Raw genomic sequence first — 24,532 nt, forward strand, 5'->3', positions numbered from 1 at the left:
AGGGAACGCATTACACAGCACGGGCAGCGTCCTGGGCGCAACTAGACTATTGGTTGGTGTCCCGAGGGTTGGGGCCAGCGATGTTCCAAGTGCAGCATCTATCTAGAACATACTTGGATCACGCCCCGGTAAAAATCATGCTGTTGCCCTCAGAATTCGCCGCACAGGGTTTGGCGACTGCATGCTCCCATTTTGCTAGACACGGTCTTCCATGTAGAACTGCGAGAGGAAATACTAGATTTCTTCACGCGTAACAAAGGCTTGTTGGACTGTGTGGAAACTATCTGGGAGGCATTCAAGGCCACGCTCCGGGGGTTCTGCATTGCAGAAGGGTCGGGTGTGCTAAAAGACATAACCAACAAATTGCGCAGATTGGAGGTGGAGCTTAAATCATTGGAAGCACAATTAGCCACGTGCTCGAGCAGTGTCGCACAACTCAAGTTTAGGGAGACACTCACGGAATATATGGATGCAGTACAGAGGGAAACACTGTTCCGGGGTAGGTTCTGGGTGGCCCACTGTTACGAGAAGGGAAAAAGACCTGGTAAGGCGCTGGCGCAGACGATTAGGAAACCTCACTACTCAAATTATGTGTTGGAGCTTGCAGATTTAGACAGGATGGTTTATTGCGTTACTGCCAACATCCCTAGTGCATTTACACAACATTGTAATCGATTATACACCACCCAGAGGATGGACGACCTGGATTTGGAGAGTTATCTGGGAGATGTACCGCTCAGCTGGTTGAGTGATAGGCAACGGGAATTCTTATGTGCCCCATTCGAGTTGGACGAGGTCAGGGATGCTATTATGAGCATGCATTCAGGGAAAGCCGCGGGAACGGATGCTATCCCTATAGAGTTTTACAAAACATACATAGATCTAATGGCCCCCATCTTACGGGAGGTGTATGAAGAATCACTAGAGGTTGGCTGTCTACCTGCATCCATGAGGGAAGCTATTATCGTCTCACTCTTAAAACCGGGGAAATCGCCCCGTCAATGCGATTCCTATAGGCCGCTTTCCCTCCTTAACTGTGACACTAAAATACTGGCCAAACTCCTCGCCACTCGACTGAGTCTGTTGCTGGAAAATCTGATCCTCCCAGATCAATCGGGCTTCGTGCCCGGAGAGGCACCTCTCATAATTTACGAACACTTTTTGCTATTCTAAATAATGTCTCGCCTGATTTGCCATTGGCCGCTGTTTTTTTAGACGCCACAAAGGCTTTTGATTCAATTGAATGGGACTATATCTTTGGGGTAATGCTGCGGATGGGTTTCCCACCCCTCTTCCTCTCATGGATTCGTCTAATATACCAAATGCCGGTTGCTTAAGTGCTCATTAATGGCCACACATCCCAGACCTTCCGAATTACTAGAGGCACCAGGCAAGGGTGCCCATTATCCCCCTTGCTATTTACCCTTGCGGTAGAGCCATTAGCGGCAAAACTGCGGCAACACCACAATGACAAGGCTTTACGGTGTAATTTGCGGCAAATACTTATATCTCTATATGCCGATGATATTACCCTATATATACGGGACCCGCAACAAAATATGAACCCGATACTCAGAGAATTTATAGTCTTTGGGAAACTATCAGGGATTCAAATTTATTGGGGGAAGTCTTGCATTTTCCCACTGACGCAAGCTCATTATGCATGGTTTTGGGTGAAACAGCCACAGTATATGCTGCAGGTTGCGGCAGAGCATTGGCTCGCACACCCCACTCCGATCGAGGGAGTGATATATGACCCGATCACACTCATAGACAGGACGCCGACCACCCTCACATGTACAACAGTAGCATGGCACCGCATAGGGCGTATGTTGAATGTCACCCTACTCTATTCCCCATTATTACCTCTCAGTTATCATCCGAGTATGCCACTGCTCCAAGAAACAATATTTCACAACTTTAAAGAGCGCCCTCGCATTAGCACTTGGGGGACTTATACCATAATGGTCGCTTTCGCACTGCTGAACATGTATTCTGGGGCCTGCAACAGACCCCGCTTGACGTCTTTCTATATATTCGCCTTAGACACGGAATCTGGTCTTTAACCCCGGACTTCCCAGTGGAACCTCAGGCTCTAGCTCCACTTCAGTTAATACTTAAAAGTACGATGAATAAACGCCTTGTCTCCCTGATATATCGGATGGTGCACACGCAGAGGGAATTGCCGGCCACGCTCTCCCGCACACGGTGGAGTGAGGAGCTGGGGTTCGCCCTGACGGATCAACAATGGGAATACTGCTGCTTGCAAACTGAGAGGGTCTAGGCCAGCAGCAGGCTCCGCATAATACACTACAAGTTTCTTCATAGATTATATTAAACCCCAGCCAAGATGCACAGATATCATCAGCGAGATTCGGACAGATGTCGAGTTTCTGGAGCACATTTTCTCCATCTGGCCTGGGAATGCCCGGGGGTGTATACATTTTGGGGGCAAGTTTTTGACGCTTTGGCTTTGATGACGAATGCGCACATCGAACCCACACCGCTGATGGCGCTGCTCGGCTTTGTCAAATCAATACAGGCGACACACCGTAAATACGTTGCTCTCGATCTACTCATGGCTAAGAGGCGGGTGGCCTGCCGCTGGGGCAGGGGACGGGCGCCCAAATTTAAGGAATGGTTTGATGATTTGTCGGTTTGCCAAGAACGACTCACCACATACGCTGAACTGCTGCCTGGTGCTTCTAGACCTAGGGATAGCTGGGCCCCCTTGACATGTTACCTGCTGTCGCACCCGCGTGGGCCTGCGTCCTCTGACACAGAAGTACCTACACAATAAAATCCCTATTGCAGTGGGGTCGACATAGAAATTTCCCTAGGTGGCACTTCCTTCACCCTCAGATAGAATATTTCATCGAGAAAAGTTGCGGTCAGTTGTAAGAACTCCCTACCAGTGCTGTTTAATAACATTGCAAGCACCATAACAAGTGGCCGGATGCACCCACGTGAAGAGGAGAAGGTCCAGAGTATATAAACATGAATGAAGGGACTCCTGAAGTGAACAACAGCGATATCACATACGGCATTAACAGGACACATTTTAGTAAAGGTCACGTCACCGTCTACATAAACACTTACATGGAAATGAAGTAAGGGCAACCTGGTGTGTGAGTGAGACTGGCGTATAATACCGGATGCAATGGCCTATGCCTCTTGATGTACTGCTGATATAGTGAAATGCTTTGATATATTATGTGAGATGGACTAATGCTATCAATGTAGGAGAAACATACGAGATGATACTGTACTAGTTACTGCTTGTAATGATGCTCATGATGTCTTTGTTTGGTTGAAAAACAAACAGAATTTACACACAAAAAAGTATCCAAATGGGCTTTTTCAATTCTAGATTCCTTTGCAAAATATTCTAAAATAAATGACCACAAATGTGGCTGTTGGATCTGTTAAAAAGAGAAACAGAGGAGCGTGGCCTAGCGATCTATCATGGTGGACGCGTGCTAGGCGAGCTCCGCTCAGCCCTTAGCAATCATCCTGCATTTTTCCTGCTTCTCCGTTTGAAATCGGGGATTGAAGCGTGCCTTGTGCATGGCGTGGGGGGGGGGCTACCTTTTGAGCCCCCTATCATGATTAGAGGGCCGATTTGGAGGCTGAGGTGGCGGTGGCTCATGCCGTGGCCTGCATCGTGGTAGAGCTGAGGCGGGGCCTTGTGGATGCCGGCTGCAGCAGAGAGGGCTACTTGCGGCGGCTCCGAGGCTTCCAGGAGCGGGAGAAGACGCTCGTGGAGTGCCTGGCCGGGATATTTAGCCGGGCTGGGGGCTCCGGGCGGTGGAGGCTGTCCTGGGACGTTTCCCGACCCCTGGTGAGTGGTGTTGCCGTTCCGCCCTTCCCCTTCCTGCGGTTTTGCCTCCGGCGGCCACATCGGGCCACGTTGGCCGCGCGGAGTGGACTTGTGGGCCTTCCAGGACCCGAGCCGGTGCGGTAATTGGCGGCCTTACCTGGGACTATTACCTGGCACCCGGGAGCAACGGTGCGGTTCCACCCCTCTTCCTCACTGCAGTCTTGTATCGGCGGCCATTTCGGGTCGCGAAGGTGGGGGGGGGGCATATGCATGCAGATGTGTGGGGGCATTTCTGGACCCAGGCCGGTGTGGTGTTCGATGGCTTCCCCGAGATTGTTGTCCGGCGCCTGGTGAGCGGCATTGCAGTTCCGCCCCTCCCCCATTGTTGAGGTCTCTCATCGGCAGCCATTTCGGGTCGGGCGGGCTGCCAGGAGGGGGCATCTGCCTGCAGCCTTGTGGGGGCACTTCTCGACCCGGATGGAGGTGGTGACCAGAAGCTGCCTGCCGGGGTCCCCTGGAAGAAAAGCGCGGTTGGGGGGAGCCCCCCCCGGCCTTACAGTGAGGGGCTGTGTGGGCAGTGGCACAGTTGGGCGGGCGGAATCTGGGTGACCTATCTACGGACATTGGCAGAGAGCTGTGCCACTACAGTAGCAAGGGATTGTCCACAGGCCCATTGCAAGTGGCTCTTGGTTCCATGCCCCTCCCCTTTGGTTGGCGGCGGCCGGATCGAGCCACAGGGGGCGAGGTGCACTATTCAGTAGCCTGGCGTGATGGCTTAAGGCCCCGGGCCTGCGCGGTGAATGCAGCTTGGGGAGGGGGGCCCTGTGAGTTGTGGGGTCTGTGGTGCGCTCCCTGCCCTTTTCCCTTGCTGCCCTGTGCACAGCAGAGAGGCTGCCCTAGCTCGTAGGGTCCTGGAGGGTCGGAGCCTCAGGTCTTAGCCCCCTTGGGCACGGATACCTGCCTACACAGGGTGCTGATGATACCAACTGGTGGAGAAGGCGCTGTGGCTGGACTGGGAGGATCTGGAACACTGTATGCATGGAGAGCCTGACTGTGTCTCCATGCTGAGGTGGCCATTGAAAGAAACGGTGACCCCCCTCATCGTGTTGGGTCTAGGAGACGGTAAAATCCTATAGAAATGGCACTGCGAGCTGGAGTGGGGCTGTCCCAAGAGTTGCGCAGCTCAGAGGCTGTCATGACGAAGGATAAAACTGGGGGTGGCTCTGCCAAACAAAGCACATTAGACAAGTTCACTGTCCCGGAGGTTACTGTAACAGCCTGGAGGAGCACGGGGAGGCATGCCGGATATTGCTGCGCTCATGGCAGCCATTACGCAATCCAGGGACGCCCTAGACGCTAAAATTGGGGCCGTGGGCTCAGACGTGATGCTGCCTCGGCAAGATCTGCGCAGCGCTGTGGGGCATATTACGGAGTCCAAGACCAGGATTTCTGGAGTGGAGGATGTGGTCACCACTCTTCAAAAAAAGGTTGACGTAACAACCTCCGATCGTTGGCTTTCCCGAGGGCTGTGAGGGGGGGACATGGAGCGGTTTCTTACCCAATGGTTGGAGGGTTGGCTTCCATCGTAGTCCCTGTCTCGATGTTTTGTGGTGGAGCGAGCCCATAGAGCCTTGATGCAGAAGCCTCCGCTGGTGGCTCGGCCGAGGCTGGTCATAGCCAAGCTATTGAATTATCCCGACTGGGATGTCATCCTGAAACAGGCCAGAGCCAAGGATTTTTTGATGTATGAAAATGCCCGTATTATGGTGTTTCCTGATTATACGAGGCTGGTTCAACAGAAGAGGCAATCATTTCTGGCAGCTAAAACTTGCCTTTGGGATCGCAAGCTTCCCTATGCCTTGCTGTACCCGGCCAGGCTGCGGGATATCCATCAGTCCCGTACTCACTTTTTTGACTCGCCGGAAGAGGTCTTTCATTGGACCAACGAGATGGTGAGGACACGTCCACATACACCGCCCAGAAGGGAATCGGATTCCTTGTCCAGCGAGGTGGTGCGGAAGCTGCCTAAACCAAAGCCCAAGGGGAGCAGGCGCTCCAGGTCCAGAAGTCGATCTCAATCCTGCAGTGACCCCTCCGCGCTGGGTCGATGCCTAAACAGAATGCCTTGGCATCATAGGCATCACTGGAATTCCAGTCCTGAGAGACCTGGACATTATCTGCTCAGATCGGAGCAGCACAATTGAGTGCCAGTACCTCTGCCTGACTTAGTCTGACAGAGAGAACGCTTTCTGACAATGGTCTGTAAGTTGGGGATCCATTGTCAGGGGTGGGCCGGGTACTCCCGTTGGGGTCCGCAGGCTGCCTCCGCCGCGATAGATACTTCAGCGGTTTTGAGGTATTGGGTGGTGGGGGAGCTGTTGGGTTGTTTTTGTTTCCTGATCACACTATGTCCTACCTGCACAATGCCATCACATACACGCCAGAGGGCTATCCTTTCACCTATGGTCGATGCTAGGGCCTCAAATGGTAGTTCCATTGGATAGACAGCAGGTTCACCCTGGTACTCTCCGGATAATGAGCTGGAATCTTAGGGGGGCGCTAAATAACATCAAAAGAGGGGCTATATTCCAACAGGCTAAACGTGCTCAGGCTTTTATCCTTATGTTACAAGAGACGCACCTAATGGGGACAAAAGTGCTTTGTTTCCAACGCTATGGTTATACCCAGGTATTCCATTCTGGGTTTCTAAGGGGATCCTGGGGGGAAGCAGTCCTGATCCATCGCAGGGTTCCTTAACAGCATGCTAAAACGTGGACGGACACCCAGGGGTGATATCTCTTTCTCCAGGGCACTGTATATGATGAGCGAGTGGTACTGGGTTGTGTATATGCCCCTCCGTCGCTTTCCTGGGGTCTGGTCGAACGACTCCTGACTGTATGGGCGGCTATGCCGTCTGGTCTGTCTATTGTGGGGGGTGACTGGAACCATGTGATGGATATGGCCAGAGACAGATGGAGATAGGGGGATGCCCTGATATTCCACAGTCCACTAAATTGCGTTCCCTGGTGACGGGGCTCGATTGGGTATACCCTTGGCGTCGGTTACATGGAGATGAGTGGGGTTACACATACCTATCGGCAGTGCATGACTCCCTGCTAGACTATGTATTTGTGCCCCTGGCAGTGGCTGGCAGAGTGGTGGAGGCCGCCATCCTTCCGCGGGGTCTGTCAGATCACTCGCCGGTGACCCTCACTATACAGAAGGGGCCGGTGCGGCAGCCTTTAAGACGGCGCCTCTCTGTCTGGAATCTACAGAAGGGGGATTATAGGGTGCACATTGAGCAAGCCATCGACCGCTACATGGAACTCAATGTGGGATCAGTGGAGGGGGCTGAACTCCTGTGGGAGGCAATGAAGCCCACCATACGGGGTGTTGATATTTCCTTTTGCTCGGCAGCCCCGCAGAGAGTAGGGAGTCCCTTTTGAAGTCAAAGGCCAACATTATAGAGCTGGAGAGTCGTAGTAGGGGGGACGGGGGTGGCCAGGTTCATCGTCAGCTATTGTTAGCGCAGCAGATGCATGCAGACCTCTTGCTGGATGAGGCCCGTCAGGCATGGCTGGCGACTTTGAGTAGGGTGTATCAGTGGGAGGATAAGTCTAGTAAATTGCTTCACAGGTTGTGTCAGGGAGCATTGTGTCCTCAGGCTCTCTCTGGTATAGTCGACCCAGATGGAAAACCCCTTGGAGATCCCTCCGAGATTGCTGAAAGCTTTGCAGCATACTATACAGGGCTGTATGCTCCCAGGGAGTGCCTTCACGAGAACGTGATATGTCGTTTTCTTGATAATCTTCTGCCCAAGGCCCTAGCTAGTGCAGCGTGCGAGGAGCTTGACCTTCCCCTTACAGAGGAGGAGTTTGGGGCTGCCTCGGGGGGGATCTGAACTCTGGGAAGGCTCCGGGTCCTAATGGCTTCCCGTGCACATTTTTCAAGAAATACTTTCCGTGGCTGGGGGTCCCACTTTCTGAGGGTGGTTGAGGAAGCCAGAGAGCGAGGTTGTCTGCCTCGGGACTGGAGACACACAGAGGCGGTGGTATTCCACAAGCCGGGCCAACCCCCTCACCAACATGCCTCGTATCGCCCTATTTCATTGCTGAATGTGGAGGCGAAGATCTTGGCTAAAGCCTTGGCCAATCACCTTCGGTCCCATATTACTACTCTGTTGCATCCCGACCAGGAGGGTTTCATGCCTCAAAGAGCGACACGCCACAATATTCGCCGTGCGCATGTAGCTATAGCAGCTGTTCAGGGAGCGGGAGTACAGGCGGCGTTGTTATTGGCGGATATGGATAGGGCGTTTGATTCCCTCAGCTGGGTTTACCTGTTCGCGCTTCTGCGCTGCCTGAATATCGGCCCACGTTTCCTGACTTATCTGAATTTGCTGTACACTGACTTGACCGCTTCGGTGCGCATCGCTGGTTCTACTTCCTCCACATTTTCCATCAGACGTGGCACCAGGCAGGGCTATCCTCTATCACCATACTTGTTTGCTTTGGCTATGGAACCCTTGGCTGCTTGGGTGCGGATGGATGCACAGGTGGCGGAATTTGAATGGGCACATGGACTTTCGGACCGTATTGCGCTCTACGCAGACGATGTGTTATTCTTTCTTACAAATATTATTAGGACGGGACCGAGGCTGCTGCGCATTATGCATATTTTTGGGGAGTCGTCGGGGTTATTTATGAACCCCCGCAAGTCTACTTTGTGGGTACTGGGGACAGGGGCGGGCCTAGAATCCTGGGCTTTGGCGATGCAGATCACTACGGATGGGGTGAAATATCTGGGGGTATTCCTGCCTGGCGTGTCTTGGGATAGAAATCTTGCCCCGGTCTGGGCCCGCGTGCGTGAGGATCTTAAGACCTGGTCCCATATGCCCGTGTTCATATATGGCCGATCAGTTATCTTTAAGATGTTCTTGCTCCCATGCTTATTGTATCAATTTCAAAATCACCCATATCCGATTCCTACCAAATGGTTCTGACAGGTTAATGCGGCCTTGGGGCAGTTTTTGTGGGCAGGAGGTGTGGCTAGAGTGGCGTTGCGGACGTGTTTTCTGTTTACGTATTGCGGGGGGCTGGCTACCTCTGATATTCAATCATATTATATGGCCTTGCACCTGCTCATATTAAAGCAATGGTGGTACGGGGACAGGGCGGACCCTGCCTACGCTGTTGAGGGGAGGTGTATGGGGGATTCTACCTTGCATGCTATATTATATTTGGCACTGCTGTGCAACTCTTTGCCACCAGCCACAAGAGTTGTGTTTCTGGTTTGGAAGCAGGCACTTGGTAGGATGGGGTGGTGGGGTAGATTAACGAGAGACCCCCTTTGGAACAATTGGCGACTGCCACAGCTGGCTACTCTGTCTGGGTTTTATTGCTGGAATGATATCGGGATTTCGACCCTGGGGGACGTAATGCGAGGACTGGTCCTGAGGTCCTTCCAGGATCTCCAGCAGGATTTCCAGATGCCGAGGACCCAATTTTATAGATACCATCAGTTCCGGCATGCCATCTCCCCTAGCTTTGAGGGGTTGGAGCCCCTTCCCGAGTTTAGCCCAGTCGAGGCGAAGGTATTTATGGGAGATCTCTATGACCACAAGATCTCTAAAAAATAGTCAAAAGGTTTTATTTGTTAAGGAACTCCTACGGAGGTCCACAAAATGCATCAATACAGTAAAAAAGACAATTTTAAATACAATACAAACCATATTTCCTTTTTTTTCCTAAAATACAACAATAGATTAAAAAGTGCAGCAAAAGGATGAATATGCTTTTTATACGGTAATGGCAACTAATAGCAATATTTTAAATAAACCCTAATAAATAGCCAAAATGATTTTAAAAAATTGGAATATCCTATAACAGACCATTTAATTTGGTGGGGATAAAACAAATATTCTGGCCTCCTGGGCTGAATGAATATTAAATTTAATAAATGATGGTCTTAAAAACAAACGCCTTGCCCTTTGTAATTCCGGACACACAAATAAAACATGATTAAGATCCTGGATTTTAGTATAACATAATACGCAAATTCTCTCCTCTTTCGGGATTTTATCCCATATGCCAGTAACATCTCTTAAGGGCAACAAATTAATTCTGAAAAGAAGCATCAGTGTTCTAATCCCATGTGGATGATTCCAAATTAAATAAGGTTGTGGCCTTTTCCCCAAGGCACTACCACAAACCAACTAATTTTGGGACTTAGATTTACTTAGGACAATATCTCTTGCCATGGTAATAGAGATTGCAGACTTCTTTATGAATAGCTTCAATGCAGACTTTGGCATAGGTGAATTACTATTTAAACTGAGCCCAAATAAGTCATTTGCATAAGCAAATGATCTAAGAAATGCTGAATGATCCTTTAGCTTGTCAAAGATTTCCACTTTCAGGGCAGCCCTGAGGGAACCCTCATCTCCCCAAAGGAGAGCGTTCCCCCACCTCAGGACCGCTGACAAAGCTAAAATAAAAGAGGAGACTAAACCAAATTCCAAGCGTAAAACGTGGGGCGGCCAGAGAATTTAGATTACAAATTTGGCGGAAGAACCGGCCTTCAGCCGTGTCAAAGGTGAGCCAGTAATTATTATCCAATACTTCTGCAGCATAGGTTAATGAGGGCGGAATTTTAACCTTAAATACTGACGGGACATGACCAAAATGACGTCTCCCACAAATTTTATAAAATCTGTTCCGAGCTCCAGCCTGGGAGGCGGCCTTACCAACGCATAATTTAATATGTTCTGAGTCTCGCCCGTTTTTTGCAAAACCCTTTCCCAGATACAAATATGAGTCGACCAATTCCAGTTCTTCATGCCCTAACAACCACTTATACCCTTTCTTTATTCTATGACCTTTCTTGCGGAAGATTAAGATTTTGCTTTTGGAAATATTAACTTTAAAAATATGACTCTCCGCATATTTAGTTAGGACATCCAGTCGACGTTGCAAGACGATAGGAGTTAAATCAAAAATTGCAACGTCGTCCTGCATAAAGTAGGGAAGCTATAAACAATGAACCAATTCTAGGGGCATCCCCCCTCACTGAATTTAACGTGCCTGGAAGATCATATATAGAGGGAAAACAGAAGAGGGGCCAACAGGCAGCCGTGCTTCAGCCCATTATCAGTCTCGATCCTGCAAGATAGACCTTGCTGGCCTCCCATCATCACTTGACACCAAGTGTCTGTATGTAATTCTATCAAGAGGCCCAGAAGATGGTGTGGCATTCCGAGATGATGAAGTTTTCTCCACAGCGTTTGACGATCCACTTTATCAAACGCTGTGGAGAAATCAATGAAAGCCGTATAGACCGGCATGCTTCGTGAGAAAGTATATTTCTCTACAATGGTCTGGACAGCCGCAATGTTGTCCAATGTTCCATGATTCTTTCTAAAGCCCGCCTGTTCTGGTGGTAAGATGTTCAAATACCTTCACCGGGTGTATTTTACGAGTGTTAGATTGTGGCGGGCGGGATTAGTGGCCTCCCCTGTGTGTCTTAGGTGCGAGGGGGAGGAGGGAACTCTGATGCATACAGTCTGGCACTGCTCTGCTCTCGCCAGATTTCGGAGAAATTTCATGGCCTGCCTGCCGGAAGTATTGGGTTGGGACCTTCCCTGCTCACCAAAGTTGGTACTCCTGCATATCATGGATGGTGTGCGGGGCAACATATATAAATGCCCTCTTATGTTATTGGGTTTTACCTTTGCCAAAAGAGACATTGCAAAGTTGTGGAAAGCATCTGTAGCGCCTTCCCTGTCTGCGTAGAAGAATGGCCTGGATTTCTGCATGGGGTTGGAGATCCAAGTTTTCATAGCACGGGGTTGCCCGCAAAAACATTTCAAAATTTGGAAGCGTAAGGAGGACTATCGGGGTCTGCTGTTGGAGCCCGTCTCTACGGAAGGGGTACCAAACTTCGTTTAAATTCCCTGAACTTGTATAACAAAATAACGGTGTAACAATATGCTTTACATGTTGGTGTGGGGGCTTTGCCCATGGCGTGCTATTCTGGGGAGGATTGCGTGTGGCGGGAGGGGGTTGGTTGGGTTTCTTTTTGTTTCCTTCTATGTGCATTTCCTTCCATTTCTTCTGGATTACTCTCTCTTTAAATGTCAAAGTCATGATGCTGTAAGTTTATTGTGCAGAAGTTTCTGGGTTACAGAGCTCTGCATCTTATTTGTTATTTGACAACATCTGTTTAAAAAAAAAAGAGGAACGGAGTCCAGGAAACTGGAAGAAAGTCGAAAGACAGGGGCCAGCAAAGGACAAGGTACTGACAAGATGAGAACCAAGTGGTTCCATGTCCTGTGTGCCACCTTCAGCTGGTGCAGGCCAGAAGGCAAATAATACCAAGGCAAGCATACTTTACAGGTTGGGTAATTCAATTCTTGAAGTCTAATGAAAAACATGAAGCTGAAATAAGCCAGGATATAGGTGATGTTGGTTAGAAAGAAAGACCGCAATAGCAGAATGTGTCTACATGACATTGCACTTGGTGGCAATGTACTAGAAATATAGAAAAACACCTCATTCTGACTAAGAAAAATCAAACTTGAGTAGGTGATTTTGGCGACAAGAAGGCACTATTAGACTCTGGAAAATGACAAAGGAAAGGACAGTTAGAAAAAAGAAAATATGGCAAGTGTCTGCCGGCCACTGAGCTCAAGATGCCTGCTGTTTTGTAAATATGATTTTTTTAAATGGGAGAAAATTTAAATCAGTAAGTTAATCCTTCATTTTAATTTTCTCCCATGTATAACAATAAGAAATATCATGTTGTTCTCAGGTCAAATATTGACAAGGCCTTTTATGTAAGAGTCAAAAGTGATTTAGTTCTTAACCTGTGTGCTCCACCCTGGGTCATATAAACTGGAGCATTGCTCGTTATCAGGCCCTGCTATCTGCAGCTTGATGCTAATAATGTAAAATAAACAGAACCTTTCCTACCTTTAAAAGGAAAGCCAACACGTATTTATTTATTGATCTGGTGATTATTTATAATCCACTGGTAGCTCCTGATCAAGCGATTGGAGACACCTGCAGTATGGTGTAAGGTTGCAAGACCAGTGCCCCATATGGAATGCGCTGAATGCTAACAAAAACCTGGACTGGACGAGCTGGTCACTCTTGCATGTTTGGAATCCTGAGAGGTCTGGCTGCCACCTGCCAACAGCTGTACAGTTTTATAGGTTTGTACCTCTACCAACCATGCTGTACCTGACGTGTACGCCAATCAGATTTGTTGAGTACCTTTTCGCTACACAAAAAACACAAAAGTATTAATACTACTTGGTGGGGCAGGCGAAGTGAGGGATTTTCGAGAAAGGGCACTATATGTTGCAGGGCAGAAGGTGGGCTAGGACGACTAGATGGTGAAGAGTGCTAGTTGCCACCTGCAGGCCACATGCCAACCCTCCCCCCCCCCCTCCGCTCTGTAAAATTCAATCACTGAAATGTATTAGACAAATATAAGTATGAAACTCAGGACTGACTTAGTAAAATGGACAGATGCGGAAGTTTGAGCAACTATCCATTTTCCTACTCCCACCTGAGCTTAGAAAAACAGAAAATGCCATTGTATCCTCCACGATTTCCCTACTTAAAAATATAAATATATTTTTACATTGTATCTCACACCTTCCAACCGGCTGATCACAAAATAACTAAACCTTCACTATTCCATGCAAAGACAAAGAGCACAATTTTAAGATCTCAGACATTTCTCTGAATACTTAGGGGCTTATTTACAAGCCCATTGCCCTGCCGGGGTGTCACTTTTATTGACGCACCGGCAGCACAATGGCCTTCCCGCCCTTTCATTTTGACGCAGGGCTGCGCAGCAGGAAGACCTGCTGCGCTGACGTGCGTCAAAAGATTGTAAAGAGGCCCTTATTTGGCGCTGGTTTAGAGCACTATCAGTCTCTTGTATGGCGTTGCAGCACCTTTGAGAAGTCCGTTCTATGACTTTCAAGTGATTGGACATGGCTGCCGAGCAATCAGTGAGTAAACAGACTTGTCACCCCCGCTGCTCACCGTTGCTGGCCACCGTGACCCCGACAAGAGGTAACCAGCTCACCCACTCTGTGACCTGCTCACCCACTCTGTGACCTGCTCACCCACTCTGTGACCTACTCACCCACTCTGTGACCAGCTGACCCACTCTGTGACCAGCTGACCCACTCTGTGACCTACTCACCCACTCTGTGACCTACTCACCCACTCTGTGACCAGCTCACCCACTCTGTGACCTGACCTACTCACCCCCTCTTTGACCAGCTCACACACTCTGTGACCAGCTCACCCACTCTGTGACCTGCTCACCCACTCTGTGACCTGCTCACCCACTCTGTGACCTACTCACCCACTCTGTGACCAGCTCACCCACTCTGTGACCAGCTGACCCACTCTGTGACCTGCTCACCCACTCTGTGACCTGCTCACCCACTCTGTGACCTGCTCACCCACTCTGTGACCAGCTGACCCACTCTGTGAGCAGCTCACCCACTGTGACCAGCTCACCCACTGTGACCAGCTCACCCACTCTGTGACCTGCTCACCCACTCTGTGACCAGCTCATCCACTCTGTGACCTACTCACCCACTCTGTGACCAGCTCACCCACTCTGTGACCTGCTCACCCACTCTGTGACCTGCTCACCCACTCTGTGACCTGCTCATCCACTCTGTGACCTACTCACCCACTCTGTGACCTGCTCACCCACTCTGTGACCTACTCACTAGTGCCAGAAGGCGACAAGTTAATGCTGTCCTGGAAAATCCCTGTATTCTTACATTCCATCTTCATGACAGCCCTCGAGAGTAGGGAACAGAAACACAGGCAGGGAGCGATCTTCCTGCAGTGATAGTGAAAGTGAAAATAAAGTATGTTTGCCATGCTTCCAGGGATACAATTGGCAGGACAGAGAGAAGAAAGCCCACCCCGAACGAATGCTACAAACCCCCTCCCACACCCTGCATCAAGGAGGCGGCTAGCTTTCAGACTTAATGCAATATGAACTTTATGTTATGTTGGCACACACTTTACTACTTGAGGCAGTTTGCTGTACTGGCTGCAGAAGCCCCTGTTGATTATTGAGAATATCACAAGATTGCAGCATATGCTTAATTGGAAGAGCACGCTTAGGCCTGGTTACTGACTGGCCAACCTCATCTGTAAACAAATAGAACAAGTTCTGCAAAAGCCCGGGTGTCCTGAGGGACGAGGCACACAAGCCAGCTAAATTTAGCTTTTTGCAAGGGATGGGAGCAGACATGCCTGCCGATAACTTTGCTCACACCATGGAGCTACAAATAGACATACAATTGGTGTTTGCACTTTTAAACGCTTTAGATTGAAGGTATTTGTATGAAACTGCAAACAGTAAAGCAGAGAATATCAAAAAGAGATTAGACAAAAGTGGTGGCAGATTTGACCAGGCTAAACAGAGTGTGTGCACAGCAGAAGATAACAAGATTGCCACAGAGGTAACTGTGCAAGTTAGACTTTGGCATAATACATGTGCTAGCCACAGTGGAATAACATTCATATTCTAGGTGTAGAGAAGATGGCGCAGGTCAACAGTACAAAAGAATATGTGAAGCTGCGCCTAAACGATTTATTGAGCATAGACAACTTTTCCAGGCACTTTGAATGGAGCAGATATTACAGGTGTTGGAAAATGCCTCTTTCTGATAGAGACTTCTAACTGCAGATTCTTCACCTTGGGAATATCTCAAGGCATCAGACTAGATCCAGAGAATTTTCAATTGCAATTCCCTTGCAGGTTGGTTGGTGGAGTCATGTGACTCCATGTTCGGATCTGTTCTCCCTCTGGATGTGAAGTGGGGCCACTATATCTGTGCCGCATCCGTATGCTGACGTCAGTTCCTTTCTTTCTGCACCTTCTGAAGCGGATCTGGAGCTCCATTGAATCCTGGTAACCTGGAAGAATTTCTATTCCATCAAATATTTTCCATGTCCCCTCCGAAAACCACAGGGTTCAAATGATGAAGGGACTGTAACCGCCAAATGTTAGTGGTGGGCACCCACAATGTCTGCCTCTGGTGTCTTGGCTAAAAGCATTATTTACTGGCTTGCGCCTTTTTTGTGAAAATGAACCTGAAGACCATCCATGAACACAAAGCCAAACTTGCAGTCGCCTGAACTCTGACGGTAGTCGAGGAAGACCCAGTCTTCTACGCAAATCCACTCCCGCTCCTGAGGCCAATCTTGCGGGCAATCATTATCAAAGTCATAAAGCTCAGGTAAGTTAAAGAAATCAAAAACGCAAGAAGTCTAAACATGGCTCGCCTTTGTCCTGCCACTTTCACCATTCAGAGGTGCATGACTCCTTGAGTACCAATAGGCCACTGAGTCATTAACCCCCCCATTCAGAGCCGATTCCAATGCTGCTCCAGATGCACCCCAATTTTCCAGTGAGCTGAAAATGTCCTGAGATAACATCTTTGGTACTCCTCTAGATCCCGTGGGAGCGCCTTCGGGCCTATGGATCTGAGGAACCCTTCAGTTGTGTTACCACCAGTGGATCCATGCCCGATGCCGACTCTGCCGTTAGACCTTGCCCCGAGGCCGGCCTCATCTTAGAGCTAGGCTCTACTGAATCCAGCTCCGGCACAACCTCAGCACTTCCTCTCTGTAACCTCAGCCCAAATCTTGATACTGGAAGTGCAGCAGATAGTTTTATCAGACTCAGAAGCTCTACCACATCTCCCCTCGAGACCACGAACAAAAGTATGACAAAAATCCTGAAGATGAGTGCCTTCATAATGATGAAAACTTATTTTTGGATTTGGAATGGACACCAGTGGTTTGGATACTTCACCAGGCATTGGTCTTTCTTCCTCTAATGCTTTCACGGGTATTGAAAATTCCGCATCCTTGGCCACAGTTTCAGAGGGCAGCAGAATTTTAGACCTTACCGTACTGACTACATAGGTCAAAACTAATGTCTTCACTGAAGTCCTTTATTCGGGCCAAACTAATCAGGAACCTCTTCTACCTTTTAATGAGGCCCTGTCAGACTTACTAACCGGAACCTGGGAAAGCCAGGATCTTGTCCCCAGCCCATAAACAAGCCTCAAGCTGTCATAGACCTGCTCCCAGGTATCCGGATTTTCTCATCCAACACCCTACCCTGGAAAGTCTTGTGGCTCCGGCATCTACGAGTAGACTCAAAGCGTTCCCCACCCGAAAGGGAGTCAAATTCGATGGAGACATTTGCTAAGCAATGTATTGTTTTTGTCTGACAGCCTTACACTCCAATCAGTCAATACTAGCTGTCTCCTGGGTAGATACTCGCAGGCATTGGGGAACAGCGGCGCACATCTTGCGAGCTGTCTGATATCCAGCCAACCTTACAACACTTCATACCAGACTATCCGGACAAATCGTAGTCCATACGTTTGGGCCTGGACAATACTGACTTTCTGGGTAGGGCAGTTGGAAACAGTGTGATGCTTTGGTACCACGTCTGTATTCCTCCACTGGATTCTAGAACAAAGTCCAGCACTAGTTCATGGACATGCAATTTGATATCCGTAGGCTCTTTGGACTAAATGCCGGCTTGGCCATCAAGAGATTTAAAGAGAACAAGGCCACTGCACACTCTCAAGGCCTAGACCCACTTGTCTGGCAGTCCCCTCAGCAATTTCACCCCTTTCAAGGGTTTGGCAGGGGATATCAGCAGAGAGAATGCCAGAGCGTCCCTCAACAGCAGCATGCAATTCGGGCCTTTCGAGGTGGGGCAGGGGATAAAGCCAACAGCATCCAGGCCCCCAATGGTAATGCGCTATCCAAACCTCTCTCTCCTGCAGTTGCCAGAAAAACATTTTAATTCCTCCTCAGTGGCTCATTAACCTTCCGGTAGGATGATGTATCGGATACTACCTTCCCAGGTGGAGTAGCACCCATCCGACCAATATGTGCTCCAGATTGTGGAACACGGTTACTTCCTACTCTTCGTGTCACATCCCCCGGATATACCACCCACACCGCAACACCTTCCAGAGGACCTCTTGTCCATACTCTGAGAAGAAATTAAGGCTATCTTAGTCAAGGGAGCCATAGAGAGAGTGCTGGCATCAGAGAATTGGACTGCTAGTACACCTGTTATTTCCTGTTTACGAAAAATGATGGGAGTCTCCATCCTATCCTCAATCTGCACCCTCTGAACTCCTTCCTCTAGAAGAACATGTCCAAAATGCTCACGCTGGCACTATTTCTCTCTGGCATGGACCCAGGAGACTGGATGGTGGCTTTGGATCTGTAGGATGTCTACTTTCACATCCCCATTGGCAGACATTGCCTGTGTGGGGTTTCTCATTTCCCTGCTACACCTCTAAGGTGTGCAAAGGAGCACTGCACAAGGGGAGAAAGGCTCTGCCATGTCAGATTTAGGTAGAGTCGTACAGTGTTATTGTTTGCAGAAGGCCACACAGGAACTGCTGCAAAAGTGGATAGGGTTACCCCAGAGAATATTTTCCCTATTGTTAGGGAGGGGCCAGGAGTCGCCCCCACCCACAGGATGGTGCCAGGCATAACTTTGGTACCCTCTTCATACAATACTGGACCTGTAGAAGACAGCAGAAGGAAGTACTGCACCTGCTGTTGGGAGCCTGTGAGAAGACCTGAAAGGTTGGACCTGTCCCAACTTGCACCCAGGACAAACAAGAAAAAATCCACTTACCTTCACCGCTTCTCGGTCCGATCACTGACGCCTCTCACTCTTGGAAGCAGAAACAGGAAGCACCCAGGCTCCTGACTCCCCTAGCCAATCACAGCACTACAATGCAGTACTGTGATTGGTCTGAGCACTGTGGATTGGTGCTCAGGCAGGGAATGGGAGTCTGGGGTATGTTCGGCACGCAGGCTGTATTGCAGCTGGGTACGGAACATGCAAAGTGCGCATGATGCTTTGGCCGGCCCAAGAAGGCCGGTCAAGGCATCATTGCGCAATTTGAAGTGGGCAAACCACTCCTTCCCTACTCTGCTCTGGCAGCCCAGCCCACCCCGCCCCACAAAAGGAAAACTGTAATCATAATAACACTAGTTATTATCATTTTAGTTTTCTTTAACTACTGCTCACAGACCAGTGGGGCGAAGCTCCTCCGCCTTAGCGGAGGAGCCACCACTGACAAGTAGACAACAAGGGTCAGTTGGCTGATCATCTGTTAAGCTACAGGTACACAGTAGGCTGCTAGAAGTCCATTTCCCGAAGAGCCCAGCTGACCATTTGCAAATGGACCTGCCCTGGACCCTGCTGGTGGCTTCTGCTGTAGTGAGCCTTGGATGTGTCAAAGTGTACTCCTACTAGCATCCTGAGAAACCTGGGACTTAGAAACTGTAGGAAAGTAGGATCTGCTTTTATGGTTACCCCCACTTTTTGCCTGGTGCTCAGCTGTCATTGACTAGTCTGACTGGGATCCTCCTAATGAGGACCCCAGTCTATCTGCTTTCTCGCTTCAATGGTTATGTCAGTACTTAGGTAAACCCCAGATTGGATACTGGGGTACCCTTATCAGTCCCTAGAATATATTGTGCTAAGGTACCCAGGGCATAGGTACCCCAGAGGTCCCCATTGGCTGAAGCATACTGTAGGAAGGTGGATATCTGACTATGGTTACCCCCAACTTTTTGCCTAGTGTCTAGCTGGTTTTTCGACTTAGTTGGCCTGAGATCCTGCCATTCAGGGTCTCAGGCTGTCTGCTCTCTCTTTAAAATGGACTCCATGTACCCTAGGTACATAACCAATTGGTAAGGATCACCTTATAGGACCCTGTAGGGCACAGGTGTACCCTAGGCCTCCCAGGGGCTGCAGCATGTATTATGCCACCCCTGGCCTGGCCTTCCATTATGACACAACTGGCTGATCACTCAGCTGGGGCAAGGTTGTGTAATCACCCCTTGCTTAGGTGTAGTATTCCTATACCTACCTTATATGTAGACACATGTGTACCTATCAGCCACTCCTATGGCAGGCCTTAACAATCCTGGAGGCAGAGTGCTTGGTAACATGTGAGATGGTGCTCTAGCATGAGCTGAGCCTGTCTGCAGCTTTCGGAACCATATCCTTATAGCTGTTCTATGATATAGCCTACCATATACTCTTAAAGTACCTTATAATCTTAAACGGTTATGGTAACTATGGTTTGGCTTTATCAAAACATGTCGTGTAAGGTGTCTAACACTTTGGAATAATACCCCCATACGATTTCTGGTGATGAGGATATTATTTCTCCCTTCTAGAGGGAGAGACATGTTAAAATCCTACTTTGCTTTTTAACTCTCACCAAAGCCTCAGCATCACGGATGCTGCTGCCACAGACACGAGTCTGACCTCCTGCTGCTGGGAGCCCTCCCAGCCAGGGAGGCCTGGACAATAGGTTTCCTGCTTGGGGAGGTGCTAGCACCTCCCCAGACAGACTTTAGTTTATTGGGGCAGGGAGGGCTGAAAGGAATGAGACAAGCCTGGGGCACACAAGGTGCTCCATGCATAGTCCAGTTCAAACCGGTGCTGGGGCACTCCAGCCCCAGCTCTGGCGCGAAACTGGACAAAGGAAAGGGGGTGTAGATCAGAATTGGAGATCTATATAATGGAAATGGTACATTTCGCCGGGACACTCTTTTTGAGTAGCCGTGCGCTCTATAAAAACCATTTTAACATAACATAACATAACATTTGCCACATTTACAGAATTATCTGTTAAATATCAACTGCCTCAACATTCTTTTTTTAAGTATCTCCAAGTAAGAAACTTCTGTTTAAAAAAAAAACAACTTGTGCCCCTGTCTAATAATTTAGTGGAGGGGATTCGGAGTAAACTAAGGATTGGATCACTTTATCTGATTTTGATGGAGTCCCGAGAGGATGATATGAAAAATATAATATTTACTGGCAAAATCAGCTTGGAATGCCGGAACTGGATATTCAGGATACTTTACTCATCGCTAAAGAGATATGTTTAGCTGCAAACCTGAAAGCTCAAGTCTATAAAACAGTTTTTCGTTTATATTATACTCCCAAACGGATGGCAAGTTGGGGTAGTAAATACGATGGGAAATGTTTTAGATGCGGGGATTCCGATGCTGATATGCTGCACAAATTTTTCCAATGTAATAAATTATCGCCTTTTTTGATTAATATTGAAAAATTTATGTCAGCGGTATTACATCATCCGTTTAGGATATCTTCGGTATTGTTGTTATTGGGAGTGGAACCAAATTTAAATGATCTTCCCGCCCTAAGTGAGCATAAATATTTTATTTTTTTAGCTATGACTGTGGTCCGTTTATGTATTGCAACTGATTGGCTTTCCCCTGATAACCCGAAATTTGAATTGTGGAGAAATAATTTTACAGCATCTATGAACTAGAATGGAGTTTATATGCATTGAAGGGGGCCAGAAAAAAACGTATTGGATTACTAACTTGGGGTGTTTTGTCAGATTACCTTGCGTTATGAAGCACTGTATGGTATTCGTTATTAATGTGTTAATATGTTTCAAATCTAAATTGTCAGAGGCTGATCACAATAACTTGTATAATATGTTGTGATGTCATATAATTTGTATTGCCGCCAGAATTACCGTGGAAATAAAGAAATATAAAAAAAAAAGGAAAGGGGGTGTAGCCACTCCCCTTCCGGGTCCCACCCATAGGAGGGACCTTGCAGGTAGCCCAGCCCACTAGCCCAGTATATTAGTAGCTAGTTGGGCCCTGCTAAATTAGATTATCCTGAACCTGCAACTTGAACAGAAACTCTGGACCTTCGATATTCGACGAAAGAAGAAGACTGAAGAATCTCCCTTGTGGCCAAGGAGTGGCCACCCTGTGCGAACAGGCACCATCAAGAGACTTACCCTTTGCTTTGCTTAAGTTCCACGAGGGACCGACTGCAGAGCCCGACCAGAGCCTTGACTTCCAGACTTCTCCGACCCTGATCCACATCCACAGCCGAGCTGAGATCCGTGGAGGCGACGAGAGACGTGGGACCGGCTACCTGGGAAAAGTGGCGAGTATCTTCCAGCGCAGCTTCTAAGGCATCCTCGAGGTTGTGCACCGGGGATTGAGAAGCCCCAACCCCAAGCACCATCTGCACCGAAGAGCAGCCCCCCACACTCCACGAGTCCTGCGTGGGGCCCTTCTGCATTTTCCTGCTTGCCGCGTCTGTCCGGTTGCTTGCCCGTTGGCTAGCAACCTTTGCGACGACACACCTTCAATTTTCCACTGCTGGTTTGGCTCCTCCAGACTGGCTCCTGCTCCTCTGTAAACGAGAAGCACCCCAGACCTTCCTGGTCTGCACCAGAAGCAAGTCCTCCATTCTTCGTGGTTCCGCTTGCCAAGGCTTGCTGAGTCCTAGTTCGACTTCGACGCCGCCGATAGCAAGAGCCTTCGTGGGACAGCTCGCCTCCTGGTCCTGGTCATCCTCGATGCCTCCTGGTACCCGTGGCTGCTGCGACAAGCTTCACCTCTTCACCTGCAATCTCCCGACATCGCCTGGTTCCTTCCTGGTTCCACGTGGTCACTGGCTAGTGACCCAGACTCTGTCCCTTCTGCTTGCAGGTATCCTTCCTTCTTGATCCCGGCCTTGGGATCCACCGGACACTCTTCACTGACTGCCTGTCAGCATCTTTCCTTCAGGCATCCATAGGAGTCGACGACGAAACCCGACGCAAGTTCACACCTATGCACCCGCAGCCCGTGGGCTAGGTAACTTGGGTACTCCGGTGCTCATCAGGGTATTGACTATCCTAGTGTCTAGTTCTCAAGTCTCGATTTCCTAGCTACTCCAGGAGTGTCCTAAATCTTATTAATTCTAAACTGTACTATTTCTATCGATTATAAGCATTACGCGTGCGTGTTTCCACTCTGCACCTGAATCCCGTGGGCCTCCCACTTCCTAACCTTGGGTAGTATAGTGTAGCCCCAGCGATTGCCTAGGCCTATCCTATTTCCGTGACAGTGGTCCTTATACCATTTACTTAGTATATGGTTTGCGTGGCCCCTAGGGCCTAACTGTATTACTTACCTGTGTGACTTAATGTATGCTTGAATAAGACTGTGTTGTACTTACCTCGAATCTCATAAAGAGTGCTGAGGGTTTGACTAGAATAAATACACTTTATTTTATATATATATCTGTTGTGGTGTCCTTTCATTTGGTATTCGAGGGATTACATATGGTATAACAGCTGGCTTCTCATGCCATTCAGAGTTTAGCCTAAGGATGCTCTTGTCCATGCTACCACTAGGATAGCTGGTCTATAAGGTTGACTTTACAACCAATCACCATAAGGGTTGTTTGGACTGATACAAGGTGTACACTAGAATTAGTGACATCATATATCAGGCCAACTTCTCACATTGGTGAGCAGCGGTTGGGATCTGAGCTTGCTGTCGTAATACCATTGTAATCTTGAGATACTAAATTGAAAGATCACACAGATATTGTTTAGGTACATATAACATAGATTATAAATACTTAAGTCCTACTGGACTTAGTTGTTGTAGGTTGAAGGGCCTGGCACACCCTGACTACAACTACTAGAGAGGTCTAGTAGATACAACTAGTGTAGGTAGGTGCACACACCACACCCTCACTAGAATCATGTCGCTGAATGGAGATCACACTGATACTCCCTCAGGAGAGGAGAATCCTAGCCAGATTCCCTCTAGATATGATGCATTCACTTTCCAGGAGATGAGACAACTGTGTACCTCCAGGAGATTAAAACAGGGTTCCAACCCTACCCAACCCTACCCGTAGACAGCTAGCGGAGCTTCTGGAGGCCTATGATGCTGAAAGAGCTGCCAAGTATGGTGCCATAGCTGTAGATAAGGGCCTCCCCTCCACAGAAGAGACCCCTGACTTAACTGATACAGATCAGTTAGAAGAGACCTCAGAGGAAGAGGGAGGTAGCAAGACCCCAGTCAGAAGACTTAGTCAGGCTAACTTAAGCTTACATGGGAGCTTGCATGGGAGCTTCCCTTACAGGCCCCCAAGTAATCTTAAAAAGAGAGATAGAAGGGGTAGATCTCCCTAAGGGGACTCTCTCCACTCCTATCACTCCAGAAGCTCCAATGCTTCATCCCACAGGGGGATGACTTCCCCCCCAAAGGAAAGAGCATGAGGCCAGAATGAAGGAAGCCAAACTGAGGATTGAAAGGGAAGAACTTGCCCTTGCCAAAGAGAAGCTTGCTCTGGCCAGAGAGCAAAAATTGTGTTCTACACGGCCATTCCGCCGACATCTCCTTCCTGCTGCCTTTCCGTCCCCCGCCGCCGCAACAACCATCAGCGGCCGCGGAGCGGGGACGAGACTACATCCCCCACGATCCTCAGCGGCTGGAGAGCCGCCGATACAGTTTTGGTGCCAGGAGGCGTATAAAGGGCCATTGTGACTCCGGCAGAGCGGGCTCTACCTTTTACTGTGGACTTGCTGGGCTTTCTCCGTTCTACACGGCCATTCCGCCGACATCTCCTTCCTGCTGCCTTTCCGTCCCCCGCCGCCGCAACAACCATCAGCGGCCGCGGAGCGGGGACGAGACTACATCCCCCACGATCCTCAGCGGCTGGAGAGCCGCCGATACAGTTTTGGCGCCAGGAGGCGTATAAAGGGCCATCGTGACCCCGCGTCGCGGGACCGCGCGCGGGCTAAGCCCGGGCAAAGGGCGG

The 24,532-nt window shown here is 49.0% G+C and overlaps 1 protein-coding gene across 1 annotated transcript in view; it reads left to right on the forward strand.

Moving 5' to 3' along the window:
• The first annotated feature begins 3,713 nt into the window (after positions 1-3,713).
• The window catches only part of LOC146863083 (uncharacterized), an 80,604-nt gene continuing 59,785 nt past the window's right edge, over positions 3,714-24,532 (forward strand). Inside the window, exon 1 of the mRNA XM_085643144.1 lies at positions 3,714-3,841. The gene's annotated coding sequence lies outside the window, so the exon portion shown is untranslated. The remainder of the gene's footprint in view (positions 3,842-24,532) is intronic.

The sequence above is a fragment of the Triturus cristatus genome, chromosome 2_2, assembly GCF_964204655.1.
Source record: "Triturus cristatus chromosome 2_2, aTriCri1.1, whole genome shotgun sequence".
Taxonomy (NCBI): Eukaryota; Metazoa; Chordata; class Amphibia; order Caudata; family Salamandridae; genus Triturus; species Triturus cristatus.